This window comes from Danio rerio, chromosome 4 (genome assembly GCF_049306965.1).
Source record: "Danio rerio strain Tuebingen ecotype United States chromosome 4, GRCz12tu, whole genome shotgun sequence".
NCBI classification, from domain to species: Eukaryota; Metazoa; Chordata; class Actinopteri; order Cypriniformes; family Danionidae; genus Danio; species Danio rerio.
In genome coordinates this window covers 35,495,081-35,518,612 of record NC_133179.1, presented here as the reverse complement: position 1 = coordinate 35,518,612, position 23,532 = coordinate 35,495,081, and the positions used below count along the sequence as shown (strand labels likewise).

The window sequence follows — 23,532 nt, the reverse complement described above, 5'->3', positions numbered from 1 at the left end:
GGCCAGTCAAAAGAAACCCACCATAAAGTCAGATGGATGAACAGAGAAGTAGAAGGTTTCCGGAACTATATCATTAATATTGTTCAAGATTTTTAAAATTATAATTTTTTATTACTTTTATAATTTATTATGATTACAAAGTTGGGTGAAGGGGTGGCGCAGTGGGTAGCGCTCTCAACTCAAGGCAAAAAGGTCACTGGTTCGAGCCTCGGCTGGGTCAGTTGGAATTTCTTTATGGAGTTTGCATGTTCGTGCTCACATGCATTTTAGGTGAATTAGGTAAGCTAAATTGTCTGTTGTTGTAAATGAGAACGGGTTGCAGCTGGAAGGGCATCCGCTGTGTAAAACATATGCTGGATGAATTGGCGGTTCATTCCGCTGTGGTGACCCCAAATTAATAAAGGAGCTAAGCCAAAAAGAAAATTAATGAATGATTATAAAGTTTTATAACTATTCAAGATTTTTTAAATCAAACTGTGATGCATCACTCACTTTTGTTTATATCTCAGACAGTTCTACCTATTAAAGTTAAATATCAGTGACAACAGAACATGGGTTACTCTACAATTATATTTTTTATTCTGGCAAGAATAATAGCAAAAGAAACTTTTAATTATTTTGCCCACTCAACAATTGACACATTATTGTCTGGCTAGTTTCTGTCCTCTACTTATGAGCTGAAAAGGCAATAATGTTCCAACAATCCTGTCCATCATCACCAATAAAGCCTAGAAATTGGGCATCAGTTTACTGTAAGCCGATAGGTTCATATATTCTTTTCCAGTTATCAAAGACTTAATTGGTTACTTAATTTTTGTTACATTGTTTTAACTTAAAAAATATACATCAGTGTAAAACCTACAAATGGTGGAAAAACATATTCTGTAATATTAAAACCACCTGGGTCTCCACTTTTGCCATGGCCTCTTTTTTTGTTGTAACAAACTTATCCCCCAGGTTTTTCCAAACTTTTTAACAAAACACTTCCTTTCCACGGCTGTTACTATTTCTATCCAAGAAATATTGGTCAGGTTATCTCTATGGTGATTATGCATGGTCGGATCGTTAAGATGTCTGTACAGTCGTACTGTTTCAGACAAAATCCCTTCAAAGTGACATATTCAACTCAAATCAAATGTGGCGCCGCATGAACTCTTCACCCAAAAACATGTCGTGCGCTTCCAAAATGAACCTCCGCAAACACGGCAATGACGTCACATATACCGCGTGCACTGAGCTATTGCATGCTGGTCTTATTTGTAGTTTTAATACCGCAAATTACATTAGGACTAGTGAAATAAAGAACTACACCACCACGAAACCAAGCAACAACAAAAAATTATTTAAATGAGCATTAGGAGTAGCGTTACATGTACATCGGAAAATAAGACCTGTGCAAACATATTTAAGACCTAGAACAGCATTTAAGGCTTTTTAAGGCCTAAAATTTAGATGTTTATATTTTAGACCTTTTAAGACCCCACGGAAACCCTGTGTAAGCCAGATGGCACAGCAGAGTGCAGGTTTCATCCACTTATTGTATGCGCTTTTTGGATATGCACATAAAAACGGTTGATGGAAACTCTATAATGCGCATATTATTGGAAAATGTGTGTGAATGAACAAAACAGCAGGCTAAGCACATTGTAAAACATCTAAAGTGTTGTTTTGGTCATTTTAAACCGCCTCAACCATTTCAGTATTGTTATTATATTAATATTTTAATGACCTCCAATATTGTCAAGAGTGTTTGCACTCCGTGTCTCGCGCCTTCAAACACCAGTGCGCATTCACTGCGTGTCAGGATTGCCTTCTGAGGCGCAAGTCATTTATTAAATAAAGATAATATATTCCTGCAGCTGCTCCCACCGATGCATATTCTGTTTTTACTTTTGATGTTTGTCTCCAGTTAATCAGAAGGTGGATTTTGTTCTCTTTGACTTGTTGGATGGAAACGCTGCTTTATTTGCATAGTCTTTTATGCAATATTCTAGTTTTGGGCAAACATTTAATTAGCATTTTAGATGATAACATAGCTATTCACACTGCATCAGCACAGCTGTCCCCTTTCTTCCCTATGTACCTGTAGGTGAACAGCTCCTCCGGGTGTGGCCATGGGCATTCATCCTCTGCTTTTTCTTCCTCATTTCTTCTGTCTTAAATCTCCATATGTCAATTGATAACTTTGTGACTGTATGATGATGACGGTCAGCTCACGTAAATCTGCAGTAGCCTGAACTTGTTTTTCGGTTCAAATAATATACCAGGCTTTTCATTGGTCCATTAAGATGAACTTTTTTATTGGCTACCGAAATGCTGGTCAGTGCGTGCTTGAAATATTAATTTATTTACAGTACTCTGTAACGAATTGTGATTTTAAAAGTAACGAAGTAGATTACTCAGCTTAATTTGTACTCATGTACAAGTAAAAGTAAAGGCTTAAAATTCTACCCATGGAAGTACAATTACCCCAAAAATGTACTTAATTACAGTAACATGAGTAGTTGTAATTCGTTACTCCCACCACTGCTGTTTACTGCTGAGTGTGACATGGCAGGGAAAGAAACAGCACCTCTATGTCAGAGACCATGGTGCTCGACTGGAAAAAGGTGGCCATCTCCAATTTGAAGGAAAGTCCTTAACTCAAATGTAGCTTAAGTATCTGCGTTTTTTTCATGAGGAATGGAATGTGAGATTAAAAGATGGATCAGTGCAGTGGCAGCAGTAATGCAGTTGATGTGATTGTCTGTTGTGGTGAACGAGCTGAGATGAAAGGCAATTTTTTCAATTTACCGCTCAATCAAGGTTCCTACTCTCACCTATGGTCATGACTGAAAGGACAAGATCTTAAATACAACCGGACACATTTCACAAAGTGTTATGATCTGCTTGTTTGAGTTGCAGCATAAAAGAGAGATGAGCCAACAAAATAGCCTGAATGCAAATTATTTATTATAAAATGTAACTCATAAAACCATCAATCAAAGCAACCAGCAAATGTCTAGGGATAATAATGAAGATAAAGAACTTAGGATATAATCACAACAACAGTTTAGCTACATGATACAAGCAATGCAAAACAAAATTTTAAGGTTAAAGATTTAATGAGATGGCAGGTCTTGACAGGAGGACTCCTGAGTAGCCACAGCGTCCTGGATTAGCTAGCAGCCTAGCACAACAACTTTTATATACCCATTGATGAGTAACGCAGGCATCCAATCAGGATTTACCACATACTCCAATCTGGAGTCTTGGGATCATCAAAGTGTATTAATATTGTAAAACTTAATACCTGTCGCTCTGCCTAAATCATCAAATATTCATAATACAATACATCTTTATTTATTTGTGTCTTTCCAGTGATGCTACTCATTCAGGTAGTCAGACAGAGAACATCATCCAAAACAACACTAGCTACATGAATACACTGGAGAGTGGAGTACAGATGTATCCGCACCTGTACAATCACTTGCAAAGAGAGATTTTAAGCTTCTGAGATGCTGTTTGTCAGATGTTTATGAAACTGTTCCTATCTCAGCCACCATCATTGTGTTTGCGGTAAACGCGAGGAGCGCAACACATTTACAACCCCACCTACTGCAATGTAGGAGTGTTGGAAAACAGTATATCGTCACTCAGCCTTTTCAAACATTATGCACAGAGAAAATGTTTTGCTGCATTCATTTCATGTGTGCAACTTTTGTCCAATTCTGTAGACACTCATCAGATCTGTACGGTTTCTCTCCAGTGTGAATCCTCTTTTGTGTTTTCAGATGTGTTACTGATTAAACCTCTTGTCACAGTGTGAACACTTGTACGGTCTCTCCAGTGTGAAACGTCTGGTGCAGTTTAAATTTTGAATTAAAAGTCTTCTCACACTGAAGCACATATACTCTTTCACACCAGTGTGGATCTTTATGTGTTCATTAAGGTTTGCTAATCGGTTGAAACTCTTCCCACACGGAGTGCATTTAATAGTTTATCTCCAGTGTGGGTCTTCATGTGTTTATTAAGGTCTGAGGAGTTGCTGAAACTCATCCCACACCGCAGCTGCGGTCACACTAGAGTTTGAGCATGCAAAATTCTGTTGTTTGGCGCTGTGAAAAGCGGCGGGATTAAACAAGATTATTAGACATAAAAAGCGAGCTATTGGTCCATATTTTACATTTCTGTCCAGAAAGGTCATGTTTTGATCTTTGATTGGTCTCACACAGTCAAGTGATGCGATTTTGCAGGTCAGAGTTCACCAAGCTTGAACTTTGCAATGCAGTGAACTGCGAAACTTGACACACAAACTTGGTTTCCGGTCTGACACATTCCCGTGCGTATGAATGGAAATCCATGGGGAAAAAAGTCCATTGTGACCGCTGCTTAAGTGCAAGTTTCTCTCCAGTGTGGCTCATAATGTGTAGATTAAGGGATGATGAGCAGATGAAACTCTTCCCACACTGAGTGCATGTGAATGGTTTCTCTCTAGTGTGGATCCTCATGTGTCGATTAAGGTTTGATGATTGGTTAAAATTCTTCCCACACTGAGTGCATGTAAATGGTTTCTCTCCAGTGTGGATCCGCATGTGTTCAAAAAGGTGTGATGAGTAGTTAAAGGTCTTTCCACACTGGGTGCAAGTAAAGGGTTTCTCTCTAGTGTGGATCGTCTTGTGATTATTAAGGGATGATGATCGGTGGAAACTCTTACCACACTGAGTGCATGTGAATGGGTTCTCTCTAGTGTGGATCCTCATGTGTTGATTAAGATATGATGATTGGCTAAAACTCTTCCCACAATGCGTGCATCTGAATGGGTTCTCTCCAGTGTGAATCATCATGTGAATCTTAAGATCGAAATTTCTTCCAAAACTCTTCCCACACTGAGTGCATGTGAATGGTTTCTCTCCGGTATGAATCATCATGTGTTCATTAAGGGATGATGATCGGCTGAAACTCTTTCCACACTGAGTGCATGTGAATGGTTTCTCTCCAGTGTGGATCCTCATGTGTTGATTTAAGTTTGATGATTGGCTAAAACTCTTCCCACACCGAGTGCATGTGTATGGTTTTTCTCCAGTGTGGATCCTCCTGTGAATCTAAAGTTCCCTTTTTCTTCCAAAACTCTTCCCACACTGAGGGCATGTGAATAGTTTCTCTCCAGTGTGGATCCTCATGTGAATCTTAAGATAGTCTTTACTTCCATAACTCTTTCCACACTGAGTGCAGGTGAAACTATTTTTGTCTCCCCTTTTCAAAATACCATCAGTCTGTAAATGAGTTTTTCCCTCAATTTTAACATGATGTTCCTCCTCTTTACTCCCCTCATTCTCTTCAATTAGGTCTGAAATAGATAAAACATTAGTTTTCATTAAGTCTTAAAAACTCTCATCAAAAGCTGAAAAGTGAAAAGACACTGGAAATATTGGCTACACACACTGCAATTTTGATGCATGGTAAATGTAAAATAAATCAGATCATATTGTGTTTGGTCCATTAACGTGTACACATTTAAGCAGATTCAATTCAATTCATCTTTATTTATCTAGTGTTTTTACAATGTAAATTGTGTCAAAGCCACTTAACATAGAAGTTATAGTAAATTGAAACCGTGTCAGTCCAGTTTTCATACTTTCTTACATAATTGATCATAAAAGTAATTTTGGTCATATTAATAAGACAGATTTGAAAGCTGTAAATGGAATTTTTATTTGTATATATTCATAATTACAACAAAATGTTTTTCTAAAATGTGTAAAGCAGACAGGGAACAGGACCGGAGTGGGACTCCTTTTTAGCTCTGGAATTTCAAGCCTTAGACCGGCCCACCTCAGTCGACGACTGACTATATTAATAATAATATGCGGATGATCTTCTTTTTCTGTCGAATCCAGATACATGTATTACAAAAGTTTTTACAATAATTTCAGAATTTGGAAATGCTTCTGGATACAAAGTCAATCTAGCAAAGAGTTTCCTTTTCCCTATCAATGATAGAGCACAGCAAATTTCCTTCCAATCCTTTCCATTTTCATTTTATCAAAGACCTGATAAATTTGTATAGTGAGTGTGACGCGCAAATATAAGGATTCGTTCAATAATAATTTTAAAATGACATTAGTGCTCAAGGACGTTTTTAGTGCTCAAGGACACCTTACAAACAGTAGGAGAACAAAAAAAGCAACAACCTTAAGAAGGTAGAGAAAATGGGAGACTAATAATACATAAAATAATGACAAAAGACCTGAGAACAAGTAACAAAAGAAACTCATTCCTGTCTTTCAATAAGTGCTTATGTGCATTTAAGAGAACTAGGCAGCACACTCAGGGCTGCAAGATAGATTTAATTTAGTATTCTTATTATTAAAATGTATCTGAATGAGGATCAAATGACTGAGTTGGTTTTGAGAATGAAAATTACCCGTTTGTTCCTGCAGATCTTCCTGTTTGACTGTGATTGTTTCTTCAATCTTCACATCTTCACTCTCCTCTTTAATAAACGCCATCTTTATAACAGTGTGGAGATGTTGCTTCAGCAGGAGTTTTTCTCTGTGTTTGGACACTTTATTCTGTTTAAAATGAACAAAACAATGAACAGAAACAAAATAACTTCTCTTCAACACTTGCTTCAACAGTTTCTTTATATGAGAGTGATTGACAAAAATAAATCAGGTAAGTCTGAGCAAGAAACAATATCCACAAACAAATGACCTGATAAAAACTAGTTCTCCATTTATTTATATATATATATATATATATATATATATATATATATATATATATATATATATATATATATATATATATATATATATATAATATTGTATACTTATATTAGAATGACATTATACTAGTAAATAAATAAAACCTTCATTAAAACACATTTCTGTTGTTCAAACAATAGCCCTCGATTACTGTTATTAAAATAGTACTTCGTTGTATAAAGAATTAAAATTATAGTCAACAGCAGGTATGTCATATTGGAAGAAAAACCTGAAACTTTAATCAATCGGTTTATATTTGTGTAAAGTTGTGAAACAAACCTTCCTCCAGTTGAACTGCAGCGCGGAAGCGGCGCAGCCTAATGACGTCACACACCACGCCAAAATAAAAGTCTTTTTTGTTCAGTATTTTTTTTTGGGCCATGTGGTGTATTGGGATAATGTGTGTGTGTAATGATCTGGGTGTTGGTCTCGCTATTGATTGGTTCTTGACAACTATTTAAGCCATGTGATGTATTGTTGTGATGACGTTGTTTATATCTAAGTAAAGCACGCTTGATGGCATCTCTGTGTGTTTGCCTCGTAAATATATAACAAACTGGCGACGAGGAAAATTGTGTGGATAAGGCCCAAATCGGAAGATTAGATGAGTATAAACCAGAAAATGAGTCCTGGTCAGCATATATTGAGCGAGTGGAGTTATTCATGATTGCTAATGATGTGGATGATACAAAGCAAGTGGCGACATTACTAAGTGCTGTTGGTGCTTCCACTTATGGGCTATTGCGAAACTTGGTTCAACCTTTAAAGCCGAAGGATAAGACATTTAGAGAAATTGTCGGGATCCTGCAAGCACACTTTGAACCCAAACCGCTAATAATAGCTGAGCGCTTCCGATTTCAGCACTGCATACAAAAGCCTCATGAAACTGTGTCCCAGTATGTTGCCGAACTCAAACAATGTGCGTCAAAATGTGATTTTGGTGCAAGTTTGGATGAAGCGTTACGTGATCGCTTTGTTAGCGGAATACAAAGCGAAGCATGCCAACGAAGATTGCTTTCAGAGGATGCGCTCACGTTTGCACGAGCATTTGAAATTGCTCTCAGTATGGAAACAGCTGATCGGGATACGCAACAGCTGAGGAAAGCAGAGGATGCGGCGGCTGTGCATAAAGTGAAAACTACGCATCACCAGAGGTATGCATGTTATCGATGTAAAGGTAGCAATCATAAGGCACATGAATGCTATTTTAAGAATTCTAAATGCCATCAGTGCGGAAAATTTGGTCATTTAAAGAAAGCGTGTAGAGAAAAAGAAAAGCCTTACCCGAATAAAAGTAAGCATGAGAGAAAGAGCAACGTGACGGCTTATATGGATGCCGAAGAGCCAGAATTGGAAATGTTTTCTCTGTTGAGTGATTCGGAAAAACAGAAGTTTAAAGTGAATTTTACTGTGAATCAGCAAGATGTACTGATGGAAGTTGATACAGGAGCTGCTGTGAGTATAATTTCCCACCAAACATACAAACAGTCATTTGCTAATGTACCACTGGAAAGAGCTGAAGTAAAGTTAAAAACTTATACTGGTGAAAGCATTAAAGTTCTGGGACAATTCAGAGCCACTGTTCAGTATGAACACCAAATAAACGAGTTGGCCTTGCTTGTGGTTGAAGGTAACGGACCTAATTTGTGTGGTAGGAATTGGATGCATAAAATTAAGTTGAATTGGAAAGGAATTCACTATGTGAATCATATGCAACAGCCTACATCAATTCAAGAAGTTCTTGAGAAATACAATGAAGTCTTCAGGGATGAATTGGGAACTTTGAAGAATATTAAAGCTACAATTTCAGTAAAATCAGATGTGCAGCCAAAATTTTTCAAGAGTCGTCCACTACCCTTTGCCATGAAAGAACAGGTAGAAAAGGAAATTGAGCGATTGGAGAAAGCAAATATTATATCTCCAGTTACGTACAGTGAATGGGCTGCTCCAGTTGTCCCTGTGGTAAAAAAAGATAAAACAATTCGGCTATGTGGAGACTATAAGGTCACTGTAAATCAAGTTGCTAACACCGAAACGTACCCGTTACCAAGAATTGAAGAAGTTCTGGCCACTTTAAGTGGAGGAAAAGTATTTTCTAAAATTGATCTAGCTCAGGCATACCAGCAAGTTTTGCTTGATGATGACTCAAAGAAATACACAACAATCAACACTCACAAGGGACTTTATGTCTATAATCGTCTGGCTTTTGGCATTAGTTCAGCTCCCTCTATTTTTCAACGTATTATGGAAAATTTGATGAAGGACCTGAAAGTTGTGGTATACTTGGATGATTTGTTGATTGTGGGAAAAGATGAACAAGAGCATCTATCAATTGTTAGCCAAGTTCTCCAGCGGTTACAAGACTCTGGATTAAGAGTAAAAAAAAGTAAATGTGAGTGGGGCCAGACTCAAATTGAATATCTGGGTCATGTGATGGATGGAGGAGGAGTGTATCCAACGAAGGACAAGGTGAAGGCTGTCCAGGATGCTCCAGCACCTTTAAATGTAAAGGAATTGCGAGCTTTTTTAGGCTTGGTTAATTATTATGGACGTTTTGTACCAAATCAGAGCACAGTGTTGGCTCCATTGTATAGACTTCTAAAAGAGCAAGTGATCTGGTATTGGGGGAAGAAAGAACAAAGTGCATTTGAGAAGTGCAAAGAGCTGTTGACTAGTGATAAAGTGTTAGTACACTATAATCCAGAGTTCCCCTTCGGGGGGAACTTCAGCACTATAAGTGGATTTGATTTGTAAAATCCACGCATTGGGAGGATTCGGATCAGAAGCCGCTTGTCTGGAGAGTATTGAACGGGCCAATGAATGAAATTAATTGGCAGCGTAAGCTTGCGCAGGTGTGTGACATCTGCAATTATCTCAGCATATAAGCACACCTGAAGCAGCATCCTTTTCGCTTCAGATCCTTTCTGAGTGAGTCGATGAGGGTTCCTCTTGCTGATCAGCACTTCAGAGCGAACGAGTGTGTCTCCCGGTCCAGAGTGGGTCTTCGCGGTGGCAGACGGTCGAGCTGGGTTACTCCCTTGCCTGCGGTTCTTTGGGTCCGGTCCTCCAGAGCGGTGCGTATAGTTGCAACTTTCCTAAAAGAGCAACACAGTCGTGCAGCACGTCCTTTTCAGGTTGGCGCTCCGACTGTGCGTTTCTGGATGCGGGGGTTTCCTGGCTCCGGATGATGGACACGATCACTGCATTGCATGTTTGGGGGTCCAGCATGTTAATGCGGTGCTCGCGGGCGGTTCATGTCGTCATTGCGATGCCATGACCGTTGCACAGCTAAGATCGCGGCTAACTTTCGCAAGAGAGCGAGCCACCCCAGTTGCCTCCTGTTCTAAAAAAGCAGCGGGCGCTCGGGCAGATCTGAGGGTTTCAGCGGGAGATAATCCGCCGCCCACGGGCTCGCGGACCTCTCGCTCCTCACGGCGCTCCATCCAAGCTTCGGGTGGTGAGAGTGATCCGTCTAACCAGATGGTAGCTCTCACACTCGCTGACACCGGAGATCAGATGTCCTCCGCGGCATCGGAGGATGGGCTTTCACTGTCCGACGAAGATCCGGACCCGCTCGCCCCCTCCGGGCAGGTGAGCGCTGTCAAATCGGATCCTGAAGCGGACATGTTAGCCGTGCTTTCCCGGGCTGCTTCGGCCGTGGGGTTGGAGATGGTTTATCCCCCAGCTCCGCGGCCGGACCGACTAGATGGGTGCTACGTAGAGGACCAGAAGGCGAAGCCTTCGAAGCCTCTCGTCCCCTTCTTCCCGGAAGTGCACAGTAGGCTCACGCAGTCTTGGAGGGCACCTTTCTCTGCCCGTGCTGCGTGTGCCTCCGCCCTCACCGCCCTTGACGGCGGAGCTGCCAGGGGGTATGAGGCGATCCCGTCAGTGGAGCGCGCTATCGCGGTCAATCTTTGTCCGCGCGGCGCCTCTACGTGGCGGGGTTTGCCCCGCCTCCCGTCCAAAGCCTGTAGGTTGTCTGCCTCCCTCGGAGCCACAGCTTATAAGGCTGCGGGCCAGGCTGCTTCTGCTTTGCACGCGATGGCCACCTACCAGCGCTACCAAGCGCAGGCGCTGGCCGAGCTGCACGAGGGCGGGTCCAACCCAAGCTTATTACATGAGCTGCGCACCGCGACCGACTATGCTCTTCGGACTACTAAGTCCGCCGCGTGTGCGCTGGGGAGGACGATGTCCACACTTGTGGTTCAGGAACGCCACCTCTGGCTAAACCTGGCCGATATGCGCGACGTTGACAAAGTTCGCTTTCTTGACTCGCCCATATCCCAGGCTGGCCTGTTCGGCGACACCGTCGGTGAATTCACCCAGGAATTCAAGGCGGTGAAAGAGCAGTCGGATGCGATGGGCAATGTCATCTATCGGCGTGGCCGTAAGCCCGCTCCGCCCGCCGAGCCATCCACCTCCGCTGTTCCTCGCCGAGGGCGCCCGCCAACGAGTGCTGCCCCGCCCCCGCCTGCGCCTCCGGCCAAGCGGGCGCGGCGTTCACCTCGAAAGCAGGCAGCCCCTCCTGCCCAGGGCGCCGTTAAGTCCGGTAAACGGACCGCGAAGCGTCCCTGAGACAGGCCATCCGGAGAAGAGGAAACTTGCTCTTTCCCCGCTGGAGGGCGGGGCCCCGATAACAACGGTACTTTTCAGTGCCACCAAAACATCAGTAAAAGAGCACTTTTTCCCTTCCCCGGATGTGACTGCACGAGTTCTGCCAGTCCGGGACGCGCTGCCTTCCGGCTCGCAGACTCTACGTGCTTCGCCAGTGGCTCACGAGCGCTGGGGGGACGGTCTCCCTTCCCTCAGCCCTCCAGCCCCCTCTCCGGAGTCAGGGTGCGGAGCCAGAGCGAATCGCTGTCCTCCAGCTCTTCCGCGGGACCCTCGTGCTTCCCGGATCAGCACACCCACTCCGCGCTGCCCCACCGCTGGTACGTCAGCGATTGTAGCGATGACTCCATTAGCGAGGGCTCTGCCTGCCTGGTTAGCGCGGGCCAGCCCCTCGCGGTGGCTCATACGCACAATCAGACTCGGTTACGCGATTCAGTTCGCGAAACGGCCCCCCAAGTTTACGGGCGTGTATTTCTCCAGGGTCAACCCCCTGTCCGCCCCTGTCTTGCGAGAGGAGATTGCTGCCCTCCTGGCGAAGGGTGCAATCGAGCAGGTTCCTCCAGCCGAGATGGAGAGTGGGTTTTACAGCCCATACTTCATCGTACCCAAAAAGAGCGGTGGGTCACGGCCAATCCTAGATCTGCGCGTTTTGAACCGCTGTCTGCACAGGCTGCCGTTCAGAATGCTCACGCAGAGGCGCATTCTCCAATGCGTTCGTCCTCGGGATTGGTTTGCAGCCATAGACCTGAAGGACGCGTATTTCCATGTCTCCATTCTTCCACGCCACCGCCAATTTCTGCGGTTTGCGTTCGAGGGTCGAGCGTGGCAGTACAAGGTCCTCCCCTTCGGGCTCTCTCTGTCTCCGCGGGTCTTCACCAAACTCGCGGAGGGTGCCCTAGCGCCCCTTCGGCTCGCGGGCATTCGCATACTCAATTATCTCGACGACTGGCTGATTTTAGCCCACTCGCGGGAGCAATTGATTATGCACAGGGACAAGGTGCTTCGGCATCTCCGCCTACTGGGGCTTCAGGTCAACCGAGAAAAGAGCAAACTCGCCCCCGTGCAGAGGATTTCTTTTCTCGGGATGGAGCTGGACTCGATCACCATGGTAGCGCACCTCTCCGAGGAACGCGCTCGCCTGTTGCTGAACTGTCTGAGGGAGCTCGACAGCAAACTAGTGGTCCCACTGAAGTTCTTTCAGAGGCTCCTGGGGCATATGGCATCCGCAGCCGCCGTCACGCCGCTCGGGTTGCTCCATATGAGACCACTTCAGCACTGGCTTCACGATCGGGTCCCCAGACGCGCATGGCACGCGGGCACACACCGGGTCTCGGTTACTGCGCTGTGTCGCCGCGCCCTCAGCCCTTGGAACGACCCCTCGTTCCTACAGGCCGGTGTGCCTCTAGGACAGGCGTCCAGCCATGTTGTTGTTTCAACAGACGCTTCCAACACGGGTTGGGGGGCCGTGTGTCGCGGGCATGCGGCTGCGGGCCTCTGGAAGGGTGCCCAGCTGCATTGGCATATCAATCGCCTAGAGCTGTTGGCAGTGTTCCTCGCTCTCCACCGCTTTTTACCGGTGCTGGAGCGGCAACACGTGCTGGTCAGGACGGACAGTATGGCGGCGGCGGCGTATATCAACCGCATGGGGGGTATGCGCTCTCGCCGCATGTCTCAGCTCGCCCGCCGTCTGCTCCTCTGGAGTCACCCGCGGCTGAAATCGCTGCGCGCCATTCACGTCCCAGGCACACTCAATCGTGCAGCCGATGCGCTCTCACGACAGCTGTTACGTCCTGGAGAATGGAGACTCCACCCCGAGTCTGTTCAGCTGATATGGGCGCGATTCGGGGAGGCCCAGATCGATCTGTTTGCTTCCCCCGAGAACGCTCACTGCCAGTTGTTTTTTTCCCTGACCGAGGGCTCTCTCGGCACGGATGCACTGGCCCACAGCTGGCCTCGGATCATGCGCAAGTATGCGTTTCCCCCAGTGAGCCTGCTCGCGCAGTTTCTGTGCAAGGTCAGGGAGGACGAGGAACAGGTTCTGCTAGTTGCGCCCCTTTGGCCCAACCGGACCTGGATATCAGAGCTCTCACTCCTCGCGACGGCCCTCCCCTGGCGGATCCCTTTGAGAGAGGACCTACTCTCTCAGGGACAGGGCACCATCTGGCACCCTCGCCCCGATCTTTGGAACCTCCACGTGTGGTCCCTAGATGCGAGGAAGACTTAGGTAACCTACCGACTGCGGTGGTTAATACCATCACTCAGGCTAGAGCCCCCTCCACGAGGCGCGCCTACGCCCTGAAGTGGAGTCTATTCACTGAATGGTGCGTCTCTCGCAGAGAAGACCCCCGAAATTGCCAGATTAGTGTTGTGCTCTCTTTCCTTCAAGAGAAGTTGGACAGCAGGCTGTCGCCCTCCACTCTCAAGGTTTACGTGGCCGCCATCTCCGCTTATCATAGCGCGGTAGCTGGCGGCACCGTGGGAAAGCATAACCTGGTCATCCAGTTCCTTAGGGGTGCTAGGCGAATTAATCCATCTCGCCCCCCTCTCATGCCCTCTTGGGATCTCGCCCTCGTTCTCACGAGTCTGCGATCCGATCCCTTTGAGCCACTCGAATCAGTATCTCTAAGATTTCTGTCCCTGAAGACAGCTCTGCTGGTTGCGTTGGCCTCCATCAAGAGGGTCGGGGACCTGGAGGCATTTTCGGTCAGTGACTCGTGCCTGGAATTCGGGCCGGATTACTCTCACGTTATCCTGAGACCCCGCCCCGGTTATGTGCCCAAGGTTCCTACCACCCCCTTTAGAGATCAGGTAGTGAACCTGCAAGCGCTGCCCCCAGAGGAGGCAGACCCAGCCCTTTCTTTACTTTGTCCAGTTCGCGCTCTGCGCATTTATGTGGACCGTACTCAGGATTTTAGATCATCTGAGCAGCTCTTTGTCTGTTATGGCGGTCGGCAGCAGGGAAGTGCCGTATCGAAACAAAGATTATCCCACTGGATTGTGGATGCCATTTCACTCGCTTATTCGAGTCGAGGTCAGCCGTGTCCCCCGGGAGTTCGTGCACACTCCACTCGGAGCGTTGCATCCTCTTGGGCGCGTGCACGCGGCGCCTCTCTAACAGACATCTGTAGAGCTGCGGGCTGGGCGACACCCAACACATTTGCAAGGTTTTACAACCTGCGAGTGGAGCCGGTTTCCTCAAGGGTATTAGGTAACCCTTTGGTGATTGAGGAGACAACTCGGTAGGGTGTTGAAACACGCTTGCTGCGCCATTCTCCCTAACACGGAGGTACGTGCGCCTTTTTTATCTGTCAGTAAAGTTCCCCGTCAGGTGAGCCCTGCAGATTCCTCCGTGGCCCCCAGCACTGACTCAGCGGAGGAGTCACTTGCTGGCCCACTACGTTGTAGGTCTGCCCGCTGGTCAGCCCGCGTTTTGGGTATAGGTGCCTGCTATGCGTGATCCCCACTAGGCGATCCCATATGCTTATTCCGCCACGGTTAAGTCCCCCCCCTGGGCGGACCCGTGTCTTCCCTCTCCGCTAACCACTCTTTTGCTATGCGTACTCCCCCTTTTTAGGGCTAGTCCATATGTAAATTCTGCCATCTATCCCCCCCTTGGGTAACGGATGGCCTCCGCAGCGTCCTCCCTATCGGGATTGCACGCTTCCCAACGTACTGTCGTATTTCCTAGAATTATCTAGATGCTCACGACTTCCCAAAAAATATATCTAAATCCGTAAAACTTCTGTTAAAGTAGGATAAATTAGGGCCAGGGACACGTTGGAGGACCGCGCCCCCCATGATGTGGGTGCGTCACGCTTGCTTGACTATCTCCTCATCGGGGGTGTTGGTAAGGTGCAGTCATTATGGCGCTTTCAATGGGCTCCCAATGCGTGGATTTTACAAATCAAATCCACTTATAGTGCTGAAGTTCCCCCCGAAGGGGAACGTTCGAGGTTACTAAAGTAACCCTTCGTTCCCCGAGGAGGGGAACGGAAGCACTATACTCCGTCGCCATAATGACTGTCCCTTAGCTGTTTGAAAGTCTCTTCAGCTTAAAAGTCTGCTGCTTAAAAGTCAGCAGACAGCTGACTTCAGCTTAAAAGTCTGCTGGCTTCAGGTGTGCTTATATGCTGAGATAATTGCAGATGTCACACACCTGCGCAAGCTTACGCTGCCAATTAATTTCATTCATTGGCCCGTTCAATACTCTCCAGACAAGCGGCTTCTGATCCGAATCCTCCCAATGCGTGGATTTTACAAATCAAATCCACTTATAGTGCTTCCGTTCCCCTCCTCGGGGAACGAAGGGTTACTTTAGTAACCTCGAACGTTACCTGTGACACTAGCATGTGATGCTTCAGCTTATGGAATCGGAGCAGTGTTGCAGCATACAATGCCAAATGGTGAGGAACGCCCTATTGCTTATGCTTCACGCACTTTGTCACCCGCAGAAAATAAATATTCTCAGATTGAGAAAGAAGCATTAAGCATTATTTTTGGTGTAAAAAAATTTCATCAATATCTGTGGGGACGATCCTTTAAGCTGATGACTGATCACAGACCTCTTGTGACTTTATTTGGGGAACATAAACATTTCCCAATGATGGCTGCTGCCCGTATCCAGAGGTGGGCAATAATTTTAGCAGCCTATGATTACCACATTTGTTACCGCAAGGCAGAAATGCATGGAAATGCTGATGGATTGTCACGAGTGCCATTGCCTGAAATTACAGATGTGGGTACAGAAGCCATGTCAGCACATATTAATACCCTGCTATCTAATCATATACATGAGGCCCCGATAAATGCATCACAGATTGCTAGAGCAACTAGAAGAGATCTACATATGTCTAAAGTTGCCCAGTATGTAATGGAGGGTTGGCCAAGTGAAGTGGCAGAAGAGTTGGAGGTGTTTCAGACTAAAAGAGACGAGTTATCGATGGAACAGGGTTGTGTGCTATGGGGAACAAGGGTGATTGTACCTTTCAAACTTCGAAAATCAGTGTTGTATGAACTTCATGCAGGACACCCCGGCATTGTTAAAATGAAAGCCTTGGCTCGCAAGTATGTGTGGTGGCCGAAAATTAATATGGATGTGGAAAAATGTTGCAAAGAGTGTGAAATTTGTCAACAAGAACAACGAGTGCCCAGTCAAGTTCCTCTTCATCCATGGGAGTTTCCGGGTGAGTCTTGGAAACGTCTGCACATAGATTTTGCTGGCCCTTTCCTGAACAATATGTTTATGATTGTAGTGGATGCTTATTCAAAGTGGTTAGAAGTTTTCCGAATGTCACACATTACATCTCAAGCTACAATTACCAGATTGAAGCGATTGTTTTCAGCATATGGATTACCAGAACAGATTGTGACTGACAATGCAACTACTTTTACTTCAGATGAATTTCAGACATTTGTAAGAAGGAATGGTATTTTGCATACTACTGGGGCACCTAGACATCCCGCCACCAATGGGTTGGCAGAGAGATATGTCCAGACCTTTAAGGTGGGCATGAAAATACTGAAAAACGAGCAGATGTGCATTGAAGATAAAATATCTTTATTTTTATTGCGCTATCGCACCACTCCTAATTGTACCACTGGCCAATCACCATCTGATCTTTTCTTGAGGAGACATGTCCGTACCAGGTTGGATTTCCTGAAACCAAATATTCATGAAGTTGTTCGCAAGAAGCAATATTTGCAAAATCACTTACACGATCATAAGGCACAGGAAAGGTCCTTTGCTGTTGATGAGTCTGTTTTCTTGCGTAATACAGCTGGAGGAGATCCAAAATGGTTGTCTGGAGTGGTGGTGCAGCAGACTGGACCAGTATCATATAAGGTGTGTGATTCATCATCAACCACTATGTATAGACGGCATGGTGATCAGTTGAGGCCACGTCATTCTTCATCAGAAACTGATCAGTTGAGTTCGTACAGCTCATTGGAGAAACCAAGTTCTGAAAAAGAGTTGACTGATTCAAGCAGCCAAAATTCAGGGTTGACGGAATCTCCAGCTGTTGAATGTGAATCTGGACTTCCTGTATCTGGGGCGGCAAGCCCAGTGGGGCCTGCAAGCCCAGTGGGGCCACGTCGATCTAAACGAACTATTAAGTTACCACAACGTTTCAGAGACTAAGTGGAAACATAGTAATGTTGAATTGTATTTTGTAATGTTTGATTTATGTGATGATTATCTTAAGAGGGAAGGTGATGTGGTATATTGGGATAATGTGTGTGTGTAATGATCTGGGTGTTGGTCTCGCTATTGATTGGTTCTTGACAACTATTTAAGCCATGTGATGTATTGTTGTGATGACGTTGTTTATATCTAAGTAAAGCACGCTTGATGGCATCTCTGTGTGTTTGCCTCGTAAATATATAACAGGCCACTTACTGTTGCAGTTAGGACATGATCAATTTCTCCCTCGTTTTCCACTTTACACAACATAGCTGCTGTCTCTCATATACATCGACATTTAGAATTTGAAGTTGATCAAAACTTTTAATCCAAACATTTTAAAACAATTTTGAAAAACTTGTTTAATCCACTAAGTTTAAGTGTTTTTTTTAATTATTGTTGCAAAAACGTTTACAGCACAAAACAGGGAACAATCGACATCGCAAGGCATATTTAACATTAAAATACATTAAAAAAATTTAATTTGTTACAACTGCAACAAAAGATCTACATCAAAAGAAAAACAAAACATTATGACAATAAATGTTTTAAAAATAAAGTACAGAGAGCTTCAGTTATTTTACTTTGATTTCTGAAGTATTTGAAGCTTTGAGCCACTTTCTCTACCTCAGAAAGAAAACACCTAAAAGAGGGTCAGCACTTTTGATATTTACCCATTAAAATAAAGTTTACAACATCAGAGAAAGAACAATGTAAATCAGCTTTGTAAAATAAAATATCTTCTAGAACAATAGGGGGGACTGAAATCATCTGTAATGAAAGCCAAGGATGGATGTTAAACCAGAATTTAAAAGTAATTTCACAAGAAAAAAATAAGTGATCGAGTGTTTCTGGAGCAGATCTACACTTGTCAACATCAAAGTTAAATCTTTTTTGAATAAACTAATTCACAGGATATATCCTGAATACAATTCTGTAATGAGTTTCCTTAACCTTTGGTGCTACAGGATATTTAAGATAAAAGGTAAAAGCTTTATCCTCTACTAAGGGTTTAACAACTCCTAGATGATCACACTTCAAATCACCAATGATAAGCGTTTAAATTCTTTGTAAATAAGCTTGATGTTACATTTACAATCGAAAATATCAACATTTGATATTTTTAAAAATGGAAGAAAAGTTATAAGTATAAATGGGAGATCAAAACAATTACTTTGAATTAACCTAAATAAAGCAATAGGTATAGCCTCGCAAATTTCAGTATAACCTTTATCTGTGATTTTAACTCTATATTTTTTTTTAATAATCCGTTTTAAGATAGTAGCAGTCAATTTTTGTCTAACAAATCATTAATAAATATAATGCCTTTATTGTACCAGTCACTTTTAAACAGTGATTTTCTGTTAATATTAACAGCCCTTTTATTCCAAAGAGTGGATTTATGAGGGAAAAATTATGGGTAAATATCACTTTACAAAAAAGTAGTGCTTGCTTATGAAAATTAGACAGATTCAAAGGAAGTTTTGAACAATCATAATCACATCTTAATACAAATTCAAGGCCACCATTTTTTTAAACAAATTATTTGGGATATGATACAATATTGAATAAGGCTTAGCTAAACACTCTTTCAACCATTTAACTCTAAAAGTGCTAAGAAGACATTTAAAATCGATTGCTTTTAAACCTCCATATTCATACTCTTTGATCATATGATTCTTACGTAAATAATGTGTTTATTTTTCCAAATAAATTTAAATAATATTGAATTTATAGATTTAACTATTTTGAGAGGAGTATATAAAGGATAAGTTAAATATATAATTTTAGATAATCCCAGTCAAAAGAATTTTACCCTATATAAAAAGGTCTCTAGCTAGCCAATGATTTAGGGATTTTTTCATCCCTTCCATTTTGATATTAAAATTTGAACGTTCTCTATGAACAGAATTTTTGGTGTTGGTAACTCCCAAGTATTCAACTTCTTCTTTTACTAGAATACACTCTAACTCTCTTAAAGTACAATTCTGAATAGTTAATATTTATAAAATATTAATATTTTCTTAGGTTTAAGGTCAATTTAGAAGTTTTAGGAAACAGAAATTTTGACAAGAGCTAAAGGGAGAACCTCCTTATTTTTAAGAAATAATAAAGTGTCATCTGCAAACTGACTTAAACTAAAAGTCCTACCAAGTATATCAATACCTATAGTGTACTCTGAATTTTTTAAATATAATGACATAAATTCAACAACAGTGAAGGTGAGATGGGACATTCTTGATGGATTCCTCTTTTGATGTAAACTCCAGGAGATGATCCTGAATTCAGGGATTTACTACTGAATATATCAGTATAGAACATGGAAATTACCCTACAAAAGCTCGGACTAAACCCAAAAGTTTCTAAAGACTTTCTAAAGACAACAAAGGATGGTCAAGGGTATCAACTGCCTTGAAAAAGTCTAGAAATAGAAATAAACTTATCTGAGGAATTAAATAACTATAATCGAGCATATCAACTATCAGTCTGAATACTTTTCACTTTAATGAAAGCTGATTGTGTTTCATTAATTATCTCGCCTATACCTTTTTTTTGAGTCTATTAGCAAATACATGAGAGAGCAATTTAAAATCATTGGACAAAAGAGTTATGGGTCTCCAATTGTTTAAAAATAATTTGTATTTGCTTGGCTTTGGAACTAAAATGATTAAATTCTGCTTCATAGAAGTCTGCTTTGTCTTTAATTTCCTTAAGTGCTTCAAAAACTAAAAATTTAATCTCTGGCCAAATATGTTTATAAAACTCAACTGTAATTCCGTGTATGCCTGGATTTTCCATTGGATATTTTAGAAATAGCAACATCAAGTTCAGAGATAACAATGTCAGATTCCATCATTTCACGGAAGCTGTCATAATAGAAACTTTATCTTTTAAAAAGGAAAAGAAAAAGTCACAATCACTCTCATTAAATTTTGATTTATATAATAATATGAATAGATGTGATCATCAATCAAAGTTTTCTCTTCACTTACATTGTTATTTATGCTAAGTTTATTCATAGTTTTTAAAGATTGTCTATGCTTTACTAAATTTAAAAACAATATGAAGAATTGTTCTCCCCCTCCTCTATCCATTTCACTCTAGATTGTAAAGCTCCTTTAGCTTTCTCTGTATAATAATCATCCAACTCTGATTGCAAAATACGAAGTTCATTTTGTTCTATATCTCCAAGAAAATATTTATCACCAAGGTCATTTAATCTAGATAAAACTGTTAACTGTCTTTTTTCCTAACAGAGGAATACAATAGCTCATTACAGCAGAGCCATTTTTTAACTCGATTCATTTTTAATTTGAGAAAAGCATGTGGCAAAAGAAAAAGAAAACCAAACAGCAAATAGGGAGAAAAGCATTTGCCAAATGCTTATTTAAAAAACTGTTTAAAATGTGTTTTGTGATTTATTAATAAAAAATTTTACTGTTTGGTTAATCAGCCTTTAAAACATGGATTAAATAATAATACAGTAATAAAAGTGTCTATTTATTTATATATTTAAAATGTTTTTGCAAAGTATTATTTTATTGCTTAATTAAATGACATTTAAAAACACAATTCAAACATATCTATTTATTTGTCCATTTAAATTGTGATTTATTTCTGTACATTTTTATGCTGGGTGAAGCAGTGGCGCAGTAGGTTGTGCTGTCGCTTCACAGCAAGAAGGTCGCTGGTTCGAGCCTTGGCTCAGTTGGCGATTCTTTGTGGAGTTTGCATGTTCTCCCTGCATTCGCGTGGGTTTCCTCCGGGTGCTCCGGTTTCCCCCACAGTCCAAAGACATGTGATACAGGTGAATTGGTAAAGGCTAAATTGTCCATAGCGTATGAGTGTGTGTAGATTTTTCCCAGAGATGGGTTGCAGCTGGAAGGGCATCCGCTGCGTAAAAACTTGCTGGATAAGTTGGCGGTTCATTCCACTGTGGCGACCCCGTATTAATAAAGAGACTAAGCCGACTAGAAAATTATGACATTTTTATGCTTCAATAATTAAATTGATCATTTAAGTCTTTGTTTTTCTAACTAGCACTCCTGATCCTCCATCATCATGACAGTGAAGACTAATCATGCGTACAATTCAGGCTTAAACGTGAATAAATTATATTTTAAAGAACATTAAAATGCAATAACGTTTTAGTGAGCAGAATAAGCTTATTATAAAATATTCCAAACATTTTTACTGGGTCTGTATATTATGGTATTTACAACTATTTGTTGTACAACATTTTTTTTTTTTTTACATGGGTGGAAACCTTTGTTGAACCCACCTGTTTCTGATGTTTGCTGGGGAGCGATTCTGAATGTCTGGCAACTGTGCAGAGCTAAAAAAAAAAAAAAAAAAAAAAGATCACTGTATTAAGTAGTTTAAGGGGACATGTGGTACATTGTCCAGTGGCTCCCAGTGCTTCAGCATCTCTGTACATGTTGTCGGTGGAGCTGGTGGTACTGCTGGTGCTGGTTGTGTCCAAATATAGTGTGAACTATAGTAAAAGTTCAGTGGCATCTGAGGTAACAGGTGGATATTCTATTGATGAAGCAGGTGGAGGAAGTGGCTTTGGTGCTGGTCCAGATTCCTCGTCATCTCATCAAAATTAAATGGATATTTGTTAAAATAGATTATAATCGCATGTGACTTTTTTCCACTTGAAATGACAATCTTTTTGCTATATTAAAAGTATTCAACCCATTCTTTAAACAGGGTTTTGCTTGTCACCCTAAAGAGTTTAAAACAATAATTAATATTATCCCTAAAAACATCACAGTATTGATCAGAGGTTTTCTTTCACACTATTCTGTAATGTTCTCTCTTCTATCTTTATTTTTTAGAGATCCAAAATGTAATAATAAGTTTTAAAGGAATATTCTTATCCAAAGGCTTCGTCCTAATTAGCTCAGACCTCATTTATTTTTTAAAGATTTTAATTCACAGGAATTAGAAAAATAAGACAACAAGTTACATTTCTTATTCAATTCTCCCCAAAATTAAAGAACTTCAGTTTAAATGATTAATAATGTGTATCCATCAAAAGAATTCCTGAGATTAAAAGTTGATAATAAGGAGATCTTGTCAATTTTGTGAAAGTCATATTGAAAACACTGAGCATGTTTTCTATAATTGCATATACTCATGTCTCATGTCAATATCCATGTAAACCCTTTTTGCAATAAACAAGTTAAATTTAATGTGACTAAAGAAAATTGTACACAGCATTAAGTAGTTAATAACCGTTTATGCTTTGCAAAAAATTCTTCATTCATAAATAGATAAATTTATAAATGTTGGTTTTTAAACCTTTTAAAGGGTGACAATGAGATTAATAGACCTATACTAGTTTAAAAAAATATATTTTTTCAGTTTTTATTTTGCCCACCTAACATTGCTGTTAGTAATAGTAGTCACACACACACACACACACACACACACACACACACATATATATATATATATATATATATATATATATATATATATATATATATATATATATATATATATATATATATATATATATATATGTGTGTGTAATTTGAATGAACAGATAGCTGAAGTGCTTCAGAAGTCTCTGTTGAGTACTGGAATTAACATGTAAGCTAACAAATCACTCATATTCTCATTCACAATAGAGATACTGGGTTTCCCATACACAGATTTATTTGTAGTAATGTGGGAGTTTTCACATGAACATTTCTTCAAAGGAAACCAGTTGTTTACAGAAAGTTTAATTGTCTTCATGAAGAAAACTAGTTTCTTTTCTAAAATCAGTCCATCAAAATAAATGTGTAGTGTTTTGAAACCAAAGTCTTCATTTGTTACCCACAACACATCAAGATTTGATCAAGTCAAAATCTCATAATCTGACACAAATCTGATCTGTTGTAAATGGCAAATGGCATTATGTAGTCTGATCAGGGCTTTATGGAGTCTGCATCCATCTCTCACTGTCATTGCAAGTTCACACCAGCCGAGTTTAGGTGG

At 41.6% G+C, this 23,532-nt stretch overlaps 1 pseudogene; it reads right to left on the bottom strand.

Annotated features, from left to right (window-relative positions):
• Positions 1 to 2,932: 2,932 nt before the first annotated feature.
• LOC108184004 (uncharacterized) lies at positions 2,933 to 7,068 on the bottom strand (annotated as a pseudogene).
• Between the last annotated feature and the right edge of the window lie 16,464 nt (positions 7,069 to 23,532).